Source organism: Barbus barbus (assembly GCF_936440315.1).
Source record: "Barbus barbus genome assembly, chromosome: 12".
Classification (NCBI taxonomy): Eukaryota; Metazoa; Chordata; class Actinopteri; order Cypriniformes; family Cyprinidae; genus Barbus; species Barbus barbus.
Window position 1 is genome coordinate 21455390 of NC_136740.1, and position 20155 is coordinate 21475544.

General features: G+C 35.9%; 1 protein-coding gene across 1 annotated transcript in view; it reads right to left on the reverse strand.

Moving 5' to 3' along the window:
• Nucleotides 1-20155, reverse strand: part of LOC306878503 (NADP-dependent malic enzyme-like) — an 88257-nt gene that overhangs the window by 37501 nt on the left and 30601 nt on the right. The window lies entirely within an intron of this gene.

Genomic DNA, 20155 nt, shown 5'->3' on the forward strand with positions numbered 1-20155 from the left:
GACACAGCTAATTCTTTAACTGGGCAAATACACCAACTGTAAACAGCCATTAACAGAAGCCAGAGACACTGAAGACAAATGTAAAGAAGAGAAAATACCGTAGCAGGCAAAGCAAGATCACTGTTCAATACGCAAAAAAATTTGAAAAAAATCCTAAATACTGAATTGAGAGTTTATATGAATGTATCTCTAAGGGGAACTGACTGTCTTCAGAAAAGTTTATATGGTATTTTCTTTTCATCTTACCTCCATGTAATGCATAAGTATGTAAAAGCGCGATAATTTAGGAAACGATTTATCATCGCTGTCCAATAAGTGCCACCTGCTGGCAGAGAATGAATTTTCGTTCTCATCTGCTGTTTCTGTTTCGTGCAGATGTTTTATGCTGCATAATTTCACAAAGCTAAGGTCTGAGCATTCTGTTTATTTGATGTATCTGTTAATGTCTATCTTTTTTTTAAATGACAGTTTCTCCTGTTATGTGACTCACAACTTTGTGTTACCCCCTTTTAGTAACTGAAATAAAGCAGAAATAAAATAAAATATAAATATGAGGTGAAAAGAAATGTTTCTTTGGCAACAAACTGAAAAAAAAAAAATTAAGTTGAAGTACTAAAATTACTAAAACTGAAAAAAAAAAAATTAACTAAACCAAAATATTAATATATAAAAAACCCAAACTAATAAAAAGTACAACAAAATTACTAAAACTTAAAATGAACATGTAAAAATAAATGGAAATTAAAAATATCAACAAACACTATAATAGTATATAATTAACACTAAAATAGCACTGGTCTGTTTCAGGAGCTCAGTGAAAACGCATTGAAACTCAATGAAAATCCCTCTAAATCTTTATATTTTGCTGTTATTGTGTTGCTATAGAAAACGTTGCTAATATATTTTCTCATTCAGTTTCACTTTATTTCTCTACTCTCAATTATTTTCACATCCAGATTTTTGAGATAACATGGCCTCCTAAAAGAAAACAACCTTGAATAAAAAAATAAAAATAAAAGCAAGTAAAAATTAACAGATGACAGAATGCAATAATCAAGAGCACAGATAAATATTCTTTTGAGCATACACAACTTTATAATCAGTATCATCGGTCTTGCAGCGAACAAGAATGAATCAATTCTAATCAACCTCCCAATGGAACGTTCTATCATCCCCACATGTGCTAATAATAAGGAGGTTTTTTTATGCCCACCCATAACCTTCTGACCATAAACAAATCAACAGCTTCATTCCCTGGGCTACTGGAGAACAGTTTCTCAAAAAAGCTTCTCAAATGCAGATCCCGTGACCATTTGTGATTGAGTTTGGAGTGTAAGGATCATTGATTTTGAGACTCGTTACACTAAAAATGCAAAAAGAAAGAAGGAACAAACCACTTTCAACCAAAAGTCTTTGTTGGTTGAGCATGGCTACACTGGTCTACAAATCACACCAGCAGTGTTTATTAAATCTGGAAAATCATGTTTGTTGAAGGTGGCAGGGATCATGTTTAAGTAGAGGTTATACTTGACCGATTCATCGAGATGAACAAACGCTCACACTCAGATTTTCTGATCCATACATACTTAATGCAAGATTTGCTCAGATGTGGCACATGTTTGAACAGTTTTATGTGTGGTCTGTGAATGGTGTTTGATCTTGGTGTGTGGCATGTCTTACTTGCTAATGCTTGTAGGGAAAAGAGGTGTGAACCGTTGTAAATTACTGGATGAATAAATGTGCTTAGTTTTGTTTTACATAGACTTTAGTGTTAGAAGATGCAGTAGCTAAAAGCAAATGCACAGTGTATGGTCCAAAACTGTTAAAAGATCTGTTGTGGTTTTCCCCTCATCATGCATAAGACGATTCACGGTGGAAGAGAACATCATAGAGCAGTCAAAACCTGGGAGATTTTACTTTTAAGTGTTTTTGAGAGGGAAAGAGGTTTCCAAGGCATCACAGTGGCAGTTCACATGTTCTTGGACTTGATTCTCTCTGTCGTTCAAACTCTCACTCTTGACCGCTTTTTCTCTACAGTTTTTATTTTCTGGTCTCATGAGATCCACTGAGCATAGCTGAATGAGCAGAACTCCTGGGACATCCTTCATCTTGAACTCAAAGGTATCTTGAGGACATACACCTACTGTAGATCTTTCTTCCTTCCACCCACGGCTTCATGGAAAACTTCCAATCTCTCAGTCAGCCTGAGTTCACAGAATCCATAAAACACAAATCATTCTTACATCTGGAAGAATCTTAAAATTAGACTTCACCAGGTGGACTAGATATGAGTCCAAGAATCCTGCTTAAAGAAGACACAAATGGAGGCCATCTTTTGACAGGAAGAACTCAGGCAATGACATGAAATCTGAAGATTGGTATAAGTCATATGACTCCAGAAATAAAGTTTAGACATCATTTTAGGCATCAACAAGATGTTGCTAAATTCCAGTGCAGTGGAAAGGCACACAAGCGCTCTTCCTCAGTAGCTGACCCACGGTCAAATGAAAAGCACACACCTGGGAGCAGGGATCATGCTCGAAACACAAAAATAATTCACACCGCATGCACCTGACACAGAATTCTTTAGAAGCCATTCATCTTCAAGCAACATAATTAAATATCTGCTAAAGCTTCAGTAAACAAACGTGAAAGTATAATAGATTAAATGGATAACAGATTTTATCAATAATATGTGCGGCAGTATTGTGAAAACCTCACTTGAATATATCCATTGAAGGCCTCACAACTGGTGACCATTATCTTTCTCAGATCCAAAAGTTAAAGGACAGTTAAAATAATTTTAAATATACGCCTATGATATCCAATAATTCTGTGCATGTGGTTTAGCTGTTGGTCATAAGCATCAAAATGGCATCTAAAGGAGTGGTTGCATGTCATTTAATTAATATCTTCCCCGTTTTTCCAATGTGTGATTCCAGTTCTACTAGGAAATAAGAATAGTTTAACAGAATTTAGCTTCGTTATGTCTTAAGTTCTTGCAAATTTGTTTAACATCATTGCAAATGATGTTATGATGCCTTGGAAACCTGTTTCCCTCTCAAAAACACTTAAAAGTAAAATCTCCCAGGTTTTGACTGCTCTATGATGTTCTCTTCCACAGTGAATCATCTTATTCATGATGAGGGGAAAACCACAACAGATCTTTTAACAGTTTTGGACCATACACAGACTTCATGTTTTTGAAGAACTGAGCATTTCTTTTAAGTGCATGAATGCACTGTCCACTTGACAACTCTATTCAATGTGGGTTGAACCTGAAACTGTGATAAAAAGCAGTAAGCATAGCAACTGACGGACTACAAAAAAAATGTATGCAAACTAATATACCTACCACAATGTAATGTGTAATGTGATTCATTGTTCTTCATTTTATAATGAACTTTTCACTTAACCTCACTTAACAGTTAAATAGTTTCAACAATAATTTGTTATGGTACTGAAACTGGCACTGAGAATTTCACTGATTTTGTTACAGACTAAATTAAATACAATTTTGGACAAAACTAGTCTGGCATGATATGAAAAATTAAAATTTTAGACAACCAGCTAATTAAATGAGGAAGTGCTTTCTGTGCAGATTCATAATAGAGGCTCCCTCATTTAACATTAATATTCAGATTATTCTCTGTAAGTGCCAGCTTTACTCTGCAGCAATTAACTTGTTCTTTTAAAAGTCACTTGAAGAAATACAGCAGTGAGAAAGACAAATGCTCTGATATACGATCTAAAAAAAATTAATCAGTGGAGGGAGACAACAAAAGGCCATGAGACATTAAAGTGAAGATGACCTTTGTAGAAGCCACAAATAAGCCAAATGCAATCAGCTATGAAAACTAATTTTCACTCTATCACAATCATTTTCCAACTTCTGCAACACTGACAAAAATGTATATATACATATACATATATATATTTCTGAAGAAAAAGCATGGTTAGGAAAGGTGTGGTAATATGTTACTCCTCTCTGAAATGTATCCACAACTACTGTACAAAGCATCAGAATTTCAGAAATTAGCTCAGAATATATTTCATAGATACAAAAATCATGAATTTGTAGATTGTATTGTGACATTGTACTCATATGCAACTTTTCAAATACAGTATTTCTCTATGCACATCCTGCAAATCTACCATTTGCCTGCAGCACCCTTATAAAGCGAGATCTTTGATTTTCTCCAACAGTGTAAATCACATACTATTAAATAAGGAACCTTCAAATCTGGTTTGAATGCTTTGACTTTGTTCCTGAAACTCACCCATTGTTAAGTTTACTAAAGTTACAAATTCTTCATGTATCGGAGTAGGCATCAATATGTCATATAACTTCACGGAACAAACTTCCAGGCATACTGTGACACATCTGCAGCATGGGACCTGGGATCAGTCTAATCAAATTCATTTATTAACACATGAATTTTAAATGCAAAATTAAAACATATCCGCTCTTATAGATTTCCTATGGGAAATTCTACTTTCAAAATAATTTAAAAGCTTCAGATGTAAAAACCATCTGAAAAAGTCCATCTGAGATTTTTTTATATATATATATATATATATATATATATGAGCATTTTTATCAAGCTCCTATGGTTAGGTTCTGTCATTTTACTTTATTGGCAATGAAAATGTTATAAATCAATTATTGAATGTCTTAATTTCAAAAATGGCCAATGTTATAGGAGCCTATAAAATAAAAATCTCAGATGGACTTAGAGGTTTTTGCATCTTAAGTCTTCACATACATACATACATACATACATATATATATATATATATATATATATATATATATATATATATAAATATATATAGCCATGGCCAAAAATATCGGCACCCTTGCAATTCTGTCAGAAAATGCAACCCTTCTCTCAGAAAATTGTTGCAGTTGCAAATGTTTTCGTACTCACATGTTTTTTGTTTTGTTTTTTGCATTCGAACAACAGAAAAAAAACAGACGAAAAAAAAGTCAAAAGTTTATTTTTCAAAAGTAAAAGTCTTTACTGCAGTGCTGATTAAAAAAAAATCTGTTGTCGCAATCTAAAGGTGGAACAATGTAGCTAAAATCACAATCACGAACACACGCACCATGTCTCAATACTAAACACTACTGAATACTATTATTATTTATATAAAAATACTAATAATTGAATAATCATATTTAATAAACAACAACAACAGCCATTATAAAAGTTGCTAGGCGATTCAGTCAACCGTAAACAAAAGCACCGCGATATACAGGAGATCCTGTCTCCGAAAACGTTGAAGCAAATTTTCAAATAGACCTTATCTTTATTAACAAACCGCATCCTTTAATTTTATTATTTTTTTTTTATTTTGACATACTGCCAAGTATGGTGACCCATACTCGGAATTCATGCTCTGCATTTAACCCATCCAACGTGCACACACACAGCAGTGAACACACACCCGGAGCAGTGGGCAGCCATGCTGCGGCGCCCGGGGAGCAGTTGGGGGTTCGGTGCCTTGGCCAAGGGCACCTCAGTCGTGGTATTGAGGGTGGAGAGAGCGCTGGACATTCACTCCCCCCACCTACAATCCCTGCCGGCCCGAGACTCGAACCCGCAACCTTTGGATTACGAGTCCGACTCTCTAACCATTAGGCCACGACTTCCCGACTTTAAGTCCACGACTTTAAGTCCAAGCAAGCACATTCTTGCCTAAAAAAATCCTTAAAACTACATTCCGTTACACAAAAAAGCATTATTTTTTAATTATAGTGGATTTGGGCGTCCGCCATGACACTAGATCGATAACACGTAGATAGACCCGGCTAGAACAAGCGGAGTGATACAACATTGTGAAAGGGCGTTCCTGTAGCGATACCAGTAGAATGTCTCACGGTTCTCAACCAATCAGATTTGAGAACCAGAACAAACTGTTGTATAAATATGGATATTTTGAAAATATTTACATGTATATACATTTATATATTTAAATTATTATATTTTATATTATATATAAATATATTTAATATATAAACATAACATATTATTCTTAAATATATACCTGTACATGCACGTGTGTGTATTTATATATACATAATAAATATACATGGTACACACTAATATATTATGCAAACAAAAACTTATTTTGGAAGCGATTTAGCGTTTGACAGCACTACTCACACACACACACACACACACACACACACACACACACACACACACACACACACAAATAAATGAAAAGATTATATGAACAAAATCCTTAAAAAAACTATTATAATTAATGCATAGAAATATACAAAATACATACAGTATACATAAATCTAAAATAGAAAAATCTAAATAATGTTAATATTATTAATCAGTAATATCTGGAAATAAACTGCTGAAAAATTCTAAGTCACCTATCCCAAAGACAGAACAATCCCATGGAGATCTGGTTTAAATAAATATAGAAAAAGAAATGACGATAAAGGACAGAGATAGGAATGGGACATGAGTTTAAATTATGTGGCTGGATTTGACCAATTTCTGGCCCCAAATAACACTGCCAATACAATACTTTCAGCATGTGGTTACTGGTTTCTTGACACAGACTCCTTCCTAATCCTGATCTATGAGATAATTACAGGACAGAAAGTTCATCTGAGTGGAAAGAAGTGTAGGAGAGGAGAGGAGAGGAGAGGAGAGACAAAAAACATGCAGTCATTGTGAAAGTATGAAAAAACCACACAAATGGTCTCAGCTGATTATTGTGCACAGCACTGGGCACCTGGTCTTTGAAAGGAGGGGAAGATTTAAGCTCCACCTTTATGATCCGCCTATGATATGTACCGAGTTTGCAAATGGAAATTTGCCCAGAGCAAGCAGTTAAAAAATAAAGTTCTGTAAACACTGACTTGCGTCAAACGTCCTTCTGGGGACACAATCCACTAGCAATAAAACAGAGAGCCTAAAATCTGTGAGAGCGCTGTGTGGGAGTGTGCAAGGACGTGCGTGTGCTCTGAGGGATGGAAAAGTGCTTGGCTGGAACGAGATGGGGGGACGCGGATGAAAAACGAAGAATCAGCTGGACAAACACACCATCCGTTCTTTCCAACTCCCTCTCCTCCGCTCTATGCGGGCCACTAGCAGCAACAATAGACTCCTCTCCACCCAGCCGCCGAAGGCAGCCAAACTTTCCTCTTTTCCAGTAAGAGAAGTGTATTGCATGAGACATTCATCTCTCTGAACCCACCACCCTTTTCCTTAAAGCTTGTGCAAAGCCATTTCAGCTCCTGAAATCAGAGAATTATAATCCCAGACCATCATCGTCAGACCTCGAGTGCTAGCCTGAGGGTTTGCATCGCTCTCATTATGAGCAGGCCAGACACGGCTGAGGGCTTTTAGATGAAAAATAACTGCTAGAAACGAATAAATACAATGATTAAAGTGTGTGTAGATGATACTGGCCTTCCTCCTTCAATAAATTGTGGTGAAAATCAGCTGCATTTGAATGTCTGTGGGTCAGAGGGGGCTGTCCGTCTATATTTGTGGGAGTCACAGACAGTTCCTCGACCCGGCATCCAGGCAGCCAGAAGAGTCAAATTACCCAAGCTTACATAACAGTGAAACACACACACACAATGCTAATGGAATAAGCCCTCTGCAGTCAAAGTAAAAAGGACAGATAAATTACAGCCATGCTCCATTTTTCCATCAATTACCATGCAGGAATTGTTGCGTTTTGGCATAACGTTGGCTATGAAACAGCTGACATGCTTAAAAGGCTACATCAAAATAACGTAAATGGCTCATTGTGCCACAAGATGACTTCTATTCTGCAACAAAGGCCAAAACTGCACTAACATCCCATATGAAAATAGTATTAGCTGTGTCTGACCACACTGAGACTGTTTTAAGAAAAGTTCATTTAGAGAGCCTTGGAAATTATATAAAAGGCAAAGTTACAGCATTATTAAATATTGCTTGTGTGACTATGATTTATGGATTGTACAATTTTGCTATATTTTCTAGATGAATGAGGGCTGCATTTTCTACAAGCATGTAAAATATAACAGTGTCTTGTGGGACAGCTGTACACAAATCACTCTTAATGTGATTCACATGTCTCATCGGACCCCATTTCAACAGAAGATTAACGTAAGGTTCATGTAAAATAGTACAATAAGCCAGATTTGATCATTTAGTGAAAAAAACCCATCGTCCTCAAAATAGCTTAAGATTATCTAAACTCTGACTCCTGCAGCGATAAAAAAAGAAAGTACTAATAATAAATAAATAAATAAATTTTATGTGAAAAAGTGTGCGTGTGTGTGTGTGTGAGTATGTGAACAAGTTTCCTGAGTTAAAGGGATAGTTCACCCAAAAATGAAAATTCTGTCATTAATTACTCACCCTCGTGTCATTCCAAACCTGTAAGACCTTTGTTCATCTTTGGAACACAAATTAAGGTATTTTTGATGAAATCTGAGAGCTTTCTGACCTTCTATAAACTGCAACGCAACTGACACATTCAAGGGCCAGAAAGGTTGTTGTCATTCCGCTACATGTTGGGACATACAGTGGAACGAAATGTCGTGTCTCGCAGGACCACGGTGCAACATAAATACAGACATACAACAATGAAGTAAAAAACACTATAAACCTATACACAACTAACCTACTGACAGATTTTAACTATAAGTATACTATATATAAGTATTTACCCTATACAAACTAAAAAATAAAAGATAAAAAATACAAACTATACGAATGCTTCACATAAATATTTACCCTATACAAACTAAAAAATAAAAGATAAAAAATTAAAATTATACGAATGCTTCATAAATACTGTACATGTGCAAGGAGAAACATTTTGAGTCAAGCAGCTGGTTGGGGAACAGTGAAGGATTTGTAGTGCATGAGCATGTAAACATACATATATTTTGTCTTTTGTGGGATTGCGTACACGCAGCAGTGTGTGTAAAGTGTCTAGTGCACATAGAGGAGAGTATGTTACTACAGGTGGTTTGTACAGGCCCACTCACCTGTGTGTAGCACACTTCGAATTACACAAAAAAGTTCCATACAGTTTTTCTTTGGTGTGGTATGGTTGGGGGGGGGGGGGGGGGGGGGGGGGGGGGGTCCATGTTTCCATGTTTCAGGAGGTAGGGGTTTGCATGGGATTTCAGAGGGGGGCGGGGTGGTTTGAGTTCAGGGCTCTCACAGCCTGGGGGAAAAAGCTATTGAGCAGTCTGGCGTAGTGGGCTCTGATGCTCTGGTACTGTCTTCCTGATGGTTCGAGCTGGAAGAGACTGTGGGAGGGATGAGTGGAGTCCTTCACGATGCTGTTGGTTTTGCTGGAGCATCGTGCAAGGAAAATGTCCAGGATGGAGGGGAGAGGGGCACCGATGATCTTTGCAGCTGTGTTCACTGATGTTTTGATGTTGTGCATGACTAGCCTCTCAAAGCACTTCATCATGATTGGAGTCAGTGCTATGGGACGGTAGTCATTTAGACAGGACACAGGTGATTTCTTTGGTACTGGTATGATTGTTGTGGATTTGAGACATGTGGGGACGACTGCCTTGCTCAGCGAAGTGTTGAAGATATCTGTTAGGACATCTGTCAGCTGTGCAGCACAGTCTCTCAGAACACGGCCAGATATGTTGTCAGTTAATCCTAGATAGGGTCTTCCTTACGTCGGCTGGAGACAGACAGAGCGCCCGGTCGTTGGGAGGTGTGGGCAGTTTTTGTGCAGGTGTGTCATTCTGCATTTCAAACCGTGAATAAAAGTGGTTGAGTGCATCGGGGAGGGATGTGTTATCATCACAGGCCTGTAGTCAGTGATGGTCTGAATGGCTTGCCACAGGCTCCGTGTGTCTCTGCTGTCTGTGAAGTGATTGTTGATTTTTTGAGCATATGACCGTTTTGCATTTTTGATGCCACAGGACAGATTGGCTCTTGCTGTTTTGAGGACTGCTTTATCTCCTGATCTGAATGCTTCATCTCTGGTCTTTAGCAGCCCACGAACCTCTGCTGTCATCCATGGCTTCTGGTTTGCACATGTTGTGATGGTCTTGGTGACTATCACATCATCAGTGCACTTTTTGATGTAAGCAGTCACAGTTTCAGTGTTTCAGTGGTTCAACCATAATTTTATCAAGCTACAATAATACTTTTAGTGTGCAAAGAAAACAAAAATAACGACTTTATTCAACAATTTCCTCTCTTCTATGTCAAGTGTTTGATGCATGTTCACAAGAGTACCGCAACGCATGTGTGTGGTGCTGCTGACGCAGGAGCCAGCGTTCTGATATAGAATGTCCATCTGTCTTAGTTAATCATCTGTATATTCTGTTTTATGTACAGCATGCATCTTCCTCTGCTTGTAAACAAGGTCAGAACAATGGCTCCTGCATCAGCAGCACCACACACATACATCATGGTGTGAACGTGTACGCAACACAGACTGACATGAGAAGAGAAGAAATTGTTGAATAAAGTCATTATTTTTTATTCTTTGCACAAAAAATTACGGTTGAATTGCTGATGTCACATGGACTATTTTAACAATGTCCTTTCTGGGCCTTGAATGTGTCAGTTGTGTGTCAATTTTGAATTTTGGGTGAACTAACCCTTTAAGAGACATTGATCACAAGCTGTTTTATTTGAGGTCTTTCTTTCATGCTGATGGAGTGATTACATGAGACATGACACATTTCCCTCATTTGATACGTTCCACACAGCTACTTGAACTGAGGTGCAACAGCAATCTGTCACGCCACATTTAAGTGTCAAAACTGCATTTATTGTTAGAATTTTGTGATAAAATGTACAGGATTTGAGACTTCACAAAGCACAAAGCTCTTATTATTATTTTAAATGTTTTAGTAATTATTGACAATTAATAAAAAATAGCATTACAGATATACACACATATATATATGCTTGTCAAATTAATTCAGAATGTCACACAATAATATTGCATCATTTCGAGCAGCATAAATTGGCATAAGAATTTCCCCAGATTTTCAGCTCAGTTGACAAAACATTCTTCACCGTCATCACCAATTACATCGCAATGGAGTCACGCAGAGCTAGTCAAAGTTTCCATAAACTTATAAGAAACATTTACAAAGCTGTCAATTACCTGACATTTTTATCCGAAGAACAACAAGTTTCAGAGTCATTCTCAAGGACACAATGGTGATCATTCATGGTTTGCTCCTTAAGGGGTTTAAAAATTCAACTAGACATTCCCCACCCCATTTTACATCTGATTCAATCGTGTATCTTCCCTTTTGGCATGTGGGTACAAGTGAGAAGGCTTGGGTTAGGTGCAAAGTGGACAAATCCTATAATCAAACAGAAAATTTGAAAAACAGCCTAAATTGTTCATGACATTTTTATTTAGGTAAAGCTTTTTTCCAAATAAATACATCAACAATATTCCAAAGCCTACTCTGTTGACTGTGGGTGTGCTGCACCCACGGTGCCCATTAAATCTCTGCTATAGTGTGATGATTACTGCCAATTTCCCCTAAGCAAAGCATCCGAATCATCTTGAACAACTGTGTTTATGTGTCTAATGAGAATGAATATTCAAAGAAAAGGTCTATTCAAACAACATACCATGGGCAAGGTGCTCTGCATATAAAGAGGATTTCATAATCACACCCGAGCAGCACAAAAATCTTAAAAACCATTGTAAACATCAAACAACATCTAAACAGTTTGCCATGCAGTCAAATTATCCACCCACTGCTAGCATGGCATGGTGGTCCATGGCGTTCATATTTCTCCAAAATTTTGACGCCATGGAGATGCAAGCTAAAAATAAGTCAGACTCCAATATTTTAATGATGACAAATTCCCACATATCAGAATTATATGCACAAATGAAGAGGTAAATTGACACAGAAGAGTTACCTTCTTTTTTTCTTTTTTTTTACCTCCGGTCACGCAATTTCTTTTTTGCTGAAATGCCTGTCATGCTTTTTGTGTCCTCATTAAATATGATTACCATCCAGAGATCAAATTTATTCAGAAATTTTGCACCTCACTCTTTTTAAAGTACTGAAGTGATGTGCAACCTCTCGATGCCTTCCAATTTATAAAACTCCAAGACTAAGTGCACTTAAAGGAAACATAAATGATTTAATAATGTCAGGTTTTAAACAGGTTTTTAAGGCCACGAGTCCTACCTGTGTGTATGGTATTCACATCTACAAACAAAGTTTTGGGTTCTATCCACATTATATAAAAGATAAATCTGAATTTAAAATGTCCTGTTACACATAATTATTTATGAGTTTGCATCCGGAACCAAACGTCAACAGATTTGCTAAAAAGAAAATGAGCAACATGACAATTCGAGACTAATGAACTGAAGAACGTCTGAGTTTTTGTCCCTAAAGGTTACTTTCCCACAGTTTCAAGGAGGACAAACTTGCCAACAGGCTTTTTTGTTTAACTAAATCACATTTAAAGTCTGTTCAGGCTGAGATTCTGCTTTCCCACAGGAGTTGAACTTATTGCAGCTGATAAAATAATAAGGCACTAAAATTAAGTGTAGAAACGTCAGCACAGTGACCTATTGGAGAAGGCCTTTTTTAAATATGACACCACACAGAGTTATAAAACGTTGCAATAGTGTTCTGCACTGCAAGAGAGCCTGCAAAAGAGAGTTCTTTCCTCCCCTTGAGAAAATCATAGCACGCTGCATAGTGTTTCACAAGCTCTTATTAAACACACTCTGGCATCTTCAATTCATTCCCAAACTATTAAAAGATCTCTTTACGGTCAGGCCAAAGACTTTTTGCTGTGACTTCACTTCATTTCAGAGAAACAGTACAGGCAGACCGGAGTCTGGAGCTTGACTTAGTACTAAACTTCATATAAGGATTTTTTTTTTTCTTCTGCACACTAGGTTTAAAGAGATTAAAGTTTGTCTGAAAATGAATTCATTATTGTATGACATTCTTCTTCCATTGTACACAAAAAGAGAAATTTGTAATAATATACTGGGGTTTTTCCATGCAGTTACAATGAAAGGACCCTAAAAGTAATATATTCAACAAGTGCACCTGGAACTGAAAGAACTATATTTAAGTTGTCATTCACTGATAATTCTGCTTTCTGGGAAATGGACTCGTCTAGTTTGTAAACGATTCATTCAGCCCAATTCATATTACTCGTAGGTTAAGTAACTATTTAATCTTAAAACAACAGAGAACGAGCATTATGTGATTTGTTAAGCATAGATCATGGTATAATGTCTTATCTCTGCAAAACAGGTGAAAATGCTTTCGTAACATTATCAAAATATTCTTATCACTGACAAATAATGGTGCACATGGCTAAGACCTTACAACCTCTAACAAATGTTATTACAGATTGCTTGTTATGCGAGATTTATGTTTTGTTAAACACTGCTTAAATTCGATACACTACTTTAAAATGTTTTCAATGTCTTTTTAGAATCCACCCAACCAATGAGCTTAAGCTTCTTGTCAAGGTGACTGGAATTTAAAACAACCTCCAAAAGCCAAAAATAAAATAAAAAAAATATTTTTTATTAAAAATGATTAACACATCTGGATCAACAGCTAACCTAAAATAAAACATCTGGACTGTGATTTTTTTGGCCTCTAAGACTGACGACCACATGTTTAAGAGTATATAAAAATGCAAATAATTATTACAACATTGTTTGCGTGTACAACACCTGTTTTTCTCTGTGTGATATACATTATTGCCTCCTTTATAAGAGCTGACACTAAAACCTGGTAAATGTGTATTGCTAACCTTGAGGTCAGAACAGTGTATTTGTACAATATGTGAGAGTCACTGTGTCAGGTGGCTTGACGCTCCCTTTAGTGGGAGATTCTTCAAATCCTTTTAGGACTATAAAGGGATGTATAGCTCAAATGCATCTTCAAGAGGTCTGGTGTTACACTGAAAGCTACAGTACTCTCTAAAGTAGGCAACTTCACATTTAACAATTTTGCCTCACAAAAAAATTATTCCGTTATGTTTGAACACATACACTGCCATTCAAATGTCTGATGTCAATATGATATATTTTTTTTAAATAAATTAATACTAGACTGATAGACTGATCAAATAGACTGATCAAAAACAACAATAAAAGAAAGTATAATGTTACAAAATATATCTATGTCTAATAAATGCTGTTCTTTTGAACTCTCAGTTTCCAAAAAAATAAAAAATAGATATTAAAAAACTTATTAAACAGTACTTTTTCAATATTGATAATATTAAGAAAATATAAAAAATTGTATTATAATAAATCATTCCTGAACACCAAATCAGTATATTAGAATGATTTCTGAAGGATCATGTAAATCTGTGATAGCTGCTGAAAATGTAGCTTTGCAATATGATTTAATATTATAAAATTTTATTTTATAATATCTTAAACTAGAAAAACACTTGTTTTAAATTATTTTACTGCATTTTTAATATATTTATATATTTCTAAATGCTTGTGGCCATTGTACAAGACTTTTATTCATTTCATGCTAAATTAATTCATCATGCCTAAATTTAGTATGTCCTGCAGCCTCAATTTCAATTTCTGGTACAAGAACCACAGGATTGCAAACCCTGTGACACATGGGACTGCAAACATGCAGCACATTTTAATAATTCTCTGTATCAAAAAAACAAAACAAAAAAAAACTATAAAGTCAACACAGCAAACATGTACCATTTCAGCTGATCAAAACAGCTCTCTTCAAGAAAAAAACAACAACAACAAAAAACTATTCTTATAAGCCTAATAGAAGCTTTTTTTGCCCTCTGAACAATATCTCATCATATAAAGAAACAATCCCACAGAGATGACTCTAACTCCTACTTGGGATAAAGCAAAAAAGCAGAACGTGCCGGCATGTCGCAGTGGTTGGAAAATGAGGTTTCTGAATAACTGGAGGGCAATCACATCCATCACAGAATGGTAAACCATTCAACCTCTTTCCACTAGGAAATGGGTTCTTCTTAAATGAGTCCTGTGATATTCAGTGCTTCACATACTCTACAGCAAAGAATCTAAAAGGCATGCAAATCCACAGGACAGGAAGATGCTGGGGGCCTCTATAACACAAATGGTTTTTTAAATTGCTCTGGCATCTGTACTAGCACTTAATAACTTAAAAATGTTCCCTAATTTTCAGTCTTATTTAATATTATTATACCACAGCGTTCAATTGCTGGATACTTCCATGGGGAAATAACACTATAAAAACTCTTCATCATGAACAACTATATCAACCAAAAATGCCAACGCTACACCTTATTTGTTTCACCAGCCTCACTCGCTTTAGGGCAAGGCTCCACAATTTTACAAGGACGAAAATAATCTCAACAACCAATTTCAATGGCCAATTTCAATGATTTGTTACAGAGAAATGCTGGCCCGGAATTTGGTAACATTGAATATTGCACAGACTTTTAACAAAATCTACTATAAAACACTGTGGCTTCAAATCACCCAAAGGTCACAATACAACACAGAGAAAGACAAAAGTACTGTATGTATATATATATATATATATATATATATATATATATATTCTATAATTAGTGATGCCCACCACACTGCAATTGGATCAAGAAGGCCCAAAATTCATGTCTCCAAGGTGTCTAGTGACTGTAGACAACGTTAAAAAAAGGGTAGCAGTAATAAGCTAAGCACAAAGTGTGACATTACAATTTTACATTAAGAAGTATACACAGTGCCTTGCAAAAGTATTCATTTTTTTCACATTTTGTTTTGTTCCTGCCTTATGTTAAACTGCTATAAATGACTTTTTTTCCACATCAATCTACACTCCATACACCATAATGGTAAAGCAAAAAACTGATTTTTAACATCTTTGCAAATTTATTAAAAATAAAAAAACTTAAATGATTCCATTGCATAAGTATTCATACCCTTATCTGGAACAGCTGACATTTAGCTCAGGAGCATACATATTGCTTGTAGATGTCACTACATTTCAAGTGAAGTTAACCTGTGGCAAATTCAATTGAATGGGTATGATTAGGAAAGGCACATACGTTATAATAAAAGGTCTAACAGCTGATAATGCATATCAGAGCAAAAACCAAGCCCTGAGGTCAAAGAACTGCCTGTAGAGCTCAAAAACAAGTTTGTGTCAAGCCACAAAAAAAAACTCTGCTTCACTGAAGTGTCACAGAAGAATGTAGTCTCTAATATCCTTAATGGACGAAGTTTGAAACAACCAGGACTCTTCCTAGGGCTGGACATCTGTTCAAACTGAGCAACTGATGGAGAAGGGCTTTGGTTAGTGTGGTGACCAAGAACCTGATGGTCACTCTAGTTGAGCTCCATGATCATATATGCAGATGGGAGAAATCTACAGAAGGAAATCTACAAACATCACTGCAACACTCAACAAATCTGAGCTTTATTGGCAGTGTGGCAAGACTCAATCCTCTCTTCAGGTAAGACACATGAAAACACACTTGGAATGTGCAAAAAAGCACCTAAAGGACCCTCAGACTCTGAGAAATAAGATTCTCTGGTCTGATGAACCTCAATTCCAAACATCATGTTTGAAGGAAACCAGCTCTGCTCATCACCTGCAGAGTACCATCCCAAAAGAAAAGTGTGCTGGTAGCAGCCTCATGTTGTGGGGCTGTTTTTCAGCGGCAGGGACTGAGAGACTCATCAGAGTAGAAGAAAAGCTTAATGCACCAAATTATTGAGATAGCCTTAATGAAGTCCAGAGCATTCAGAACCTCAGACTGGGCAGAAGATTCACCTTCCAACAGGACAATGACCCTAAGCACACAGCAAGAGTCAATTATAGACAACTCTGTGAATGTCCTTGAGTGGCCCAGCCTGAGCTTGAACCCAATGAAACATTTCTGGAGAAACCCGAAAATGTGCATTTGCCCCATCCAACCTGACAAAGCTTGAGAGGTGAAGAGGTGAGGTGAAGAATGGCAGATAATTGCCATATGCTGATGAGCAAAGCTTGTTGCATCAAACAAAAAAGACTTGAGACTGTAAAGGTGCTTCAGCTAAATATTTAGTTCAGGGTATGAATACTTATGCAATGTACTTATTTAAGTTTTTTTATATTAAATAAATTTACGAATCTATGACAGGTCTGTTTTTGCTTTGTCAAATATGGTGTATGGAGTGTAGATTGATGTGGAAAAAAAGTTATTTAAAGCAGTTTAACATAAGGCAGCAACATAACAAAATGTGAAAAAAATGAAGGGGTATGAATACTTTCGCAAGGCACTATATACCCCACATGGAACCGAGAGAGAAATTAAACTTTACACAACCTAAAGCTATGTGTTTACTCTGGATGTGATTTTTATACTCCACCAAGCCTATACTACATGAGCTCCTCAAAATCAGCAAGAGAATTAATCCCAAATGTTATGCCATATTATTTTTCAAATCCTTGTAATTGCAAACTTATTTTTTTTTTAATGCAAGAATACATCTTGACTTAAACTGATGACTTTCTAGAACCCAGTAATCAACCGTTCAATGCGATTGCTGTGAAAAGGTACAATTGCTCTCTCAAAACAGGGGGTAAATGAAGGAAAAGGGAGTTTCTAAAGTCCTAGATGCTCATCGATCTGATCTTAGTCTTAATGTGTGTGTGTGTGTGTGTGGGGGGGGGGGGGGGGGGGGGGGGGGTGCAACTTTGATGAAACCTCAAAAATGAAAGAGTGCAAGTTTTAAACCTCTTTCTGGGGGCCACAACGTTTAAGGAGACATGTCCACCCTATATTCTGCATAAATGACAAGTCCTATAAGAAATCTCTCTGTCATTACCTGAGGAATAATAACAGGTAAGATCTCAGACCACACACTTAATCCATGTTGCCTTTCTAAACAGGTCAATAAACTGCTGTAATTAGACTGTGTTTTACACCTAAGCAATTACACAACTGCAGTTTTGACCTTTGGAGCTGCAACTGCAAACCCCTCAGAATCTAGCCAAAATTATCTTAACTACCAGGCAACAGGAGTTTTTCTTTTAAATTCCAAATACCTAATGATGCGGCTATATCGCTTTCAAAATATTTTTTTTTAAATTTAGTAATACACTAAAAATGTTCACTAATTTGCATTTAGTTCGCAACTTAGTCGAGAGTTCTGGGTCATGGAAAGGCCATTCATATCTATTTGTCAACATTCCCAGACAACACCTCTGACATTTCACTAGAAAGTTCACCCTCAGAAATTAGAGGTCTGTTCACTAGTGTTCATGAGAAGATCAATGGGACAAGAGTCAGCAAGAATATCTGTCTAACCATCACTGCAGAAGGTCAACTCACACTGAACCACTATGTTGGGTTCAAAAATTTGTTATGAACCCTTCTGGACACACACAGGAAATCTGGCATGGTAAATTTCAACAATCTTTTGTAAAGTCTGGTTATCTTGAGTGATAAGAAACTGGACAATATATTTAAAAAATTAATTCCGTTTCTGTTAAAAAAACAATGCAAATTAATTTACCTGTACTTTCCCCCCAGGCCATTAATTCCGATAATGCTGCAGTATTTTGTCTGAGTGTGAGATTCAAGGCATTAATACCCAGAGCACCTCAGACTGTGTATTTCACATTTTTGTGATTAGCGCTCTAATTTAAGATTGTTGCTCCAAAACCTGGTGGTCTGTTTGACACATTTAACACCCACGAACACAGTGTACATAAAAAAAGAGATTTGTTCCAAAAAGAAGAATCAAATCACTTGTTTGTTTTCTGTTTAAAGTGAGAAATCTACAAATTGTAATCCATTACTCATTTCAAATTACATGACAAAAATGATAGTTAACAAATAGAAAAGGTTGCAGCGCCAAACACTCATTCAAAAGTCCGGCCAATAATATAAGGTTTTATATCAAATTTAGCCCAAAAAGGTTTATATAATTTATTACTCAGAGCTCACAAAATTGTGCAAAAAAGTGCAAAGGTGCAAAAGTGCAAAACGTTTTCGGGTACTAACCCTTCCTCAGTGCCTGCGCTCATTAAAACATGTATTACCGTAATACACTTAATATCACAAAAATACAAAAATTACACATATATATATATATCTCACAACATATATCCAAATACAACAAATACATTTACAAATCATCCAAAATGATCCATATACAACTGTATCAAAAAAGTATACATAGACATGTATACCAATAAAAATCTCATGACTCCAAACAAAAGGTCTTTGCATCAGTTTTTATATACAATAAGTAAACATCATACCCAAGTACTCTTTAGAGTCCCCATAGATCCTTAAATTATTATAAAAAACAATTCAAAAGACAAATCTTAATTCATACCAAGAGGGTATAGACTTTTAAGATAAAAAAATCCACCTACATTCCTTCTGCAAGAGTCTACGTTCTAAATTATACACGGACAAGATAACAGATACATTTAAGATAGATTTAACTAAAAAGTCCTTAATATTCCTCGCTCTATAATGAAAAAAAGGGGCAAATGCAAAAAAATAATTTTGCCCACCGAATCACTGGATAATATATACCAATGTTTCTTAATAATATCTTTAATGGAATAACTAGTAGAGTATGTGGTTGTGCATACTACGGAGTAAGATTTATACTTAGCTGGTGTACAGACTGCATTTCTAACTCTCTCCAAAAATGATTTAGTAACAAAAATTATAGTTAGTAACTTAATCCATTACATTACACATTTTTAGGTTGTTAGGCTGATTACTTTTAGATTAATTTTGACCTAACTCATTTATCAAATTAATTTAAGTAAGGCAATCTTGTACCATATTGATATAAAAATACAAAGAGTAAGAAAATATATTCCATTTGTCGTAATTAATAACATAACGTGCATTAAACATTACATTATGTCAAGGTTTCCCAAACTTGGGTTCGTAAAGGAACTGCAGTGGGTTTGTAAGTTTGATGAAAAGCTAATAATTAATAAAATCATAAAAATGTAAAATCAAATTAAATACTTTTAAAGTAACAACAATCAAAACAAAACACAACAAAAGACAAAATATTTTATGTCTACCTGCATGTCACATGACCATTAAGCAATGTCAGAGAACTGTGAACATACAAATGTGATACTTAATTATTAAATATTTATTTTAAAATCTCAGGGATA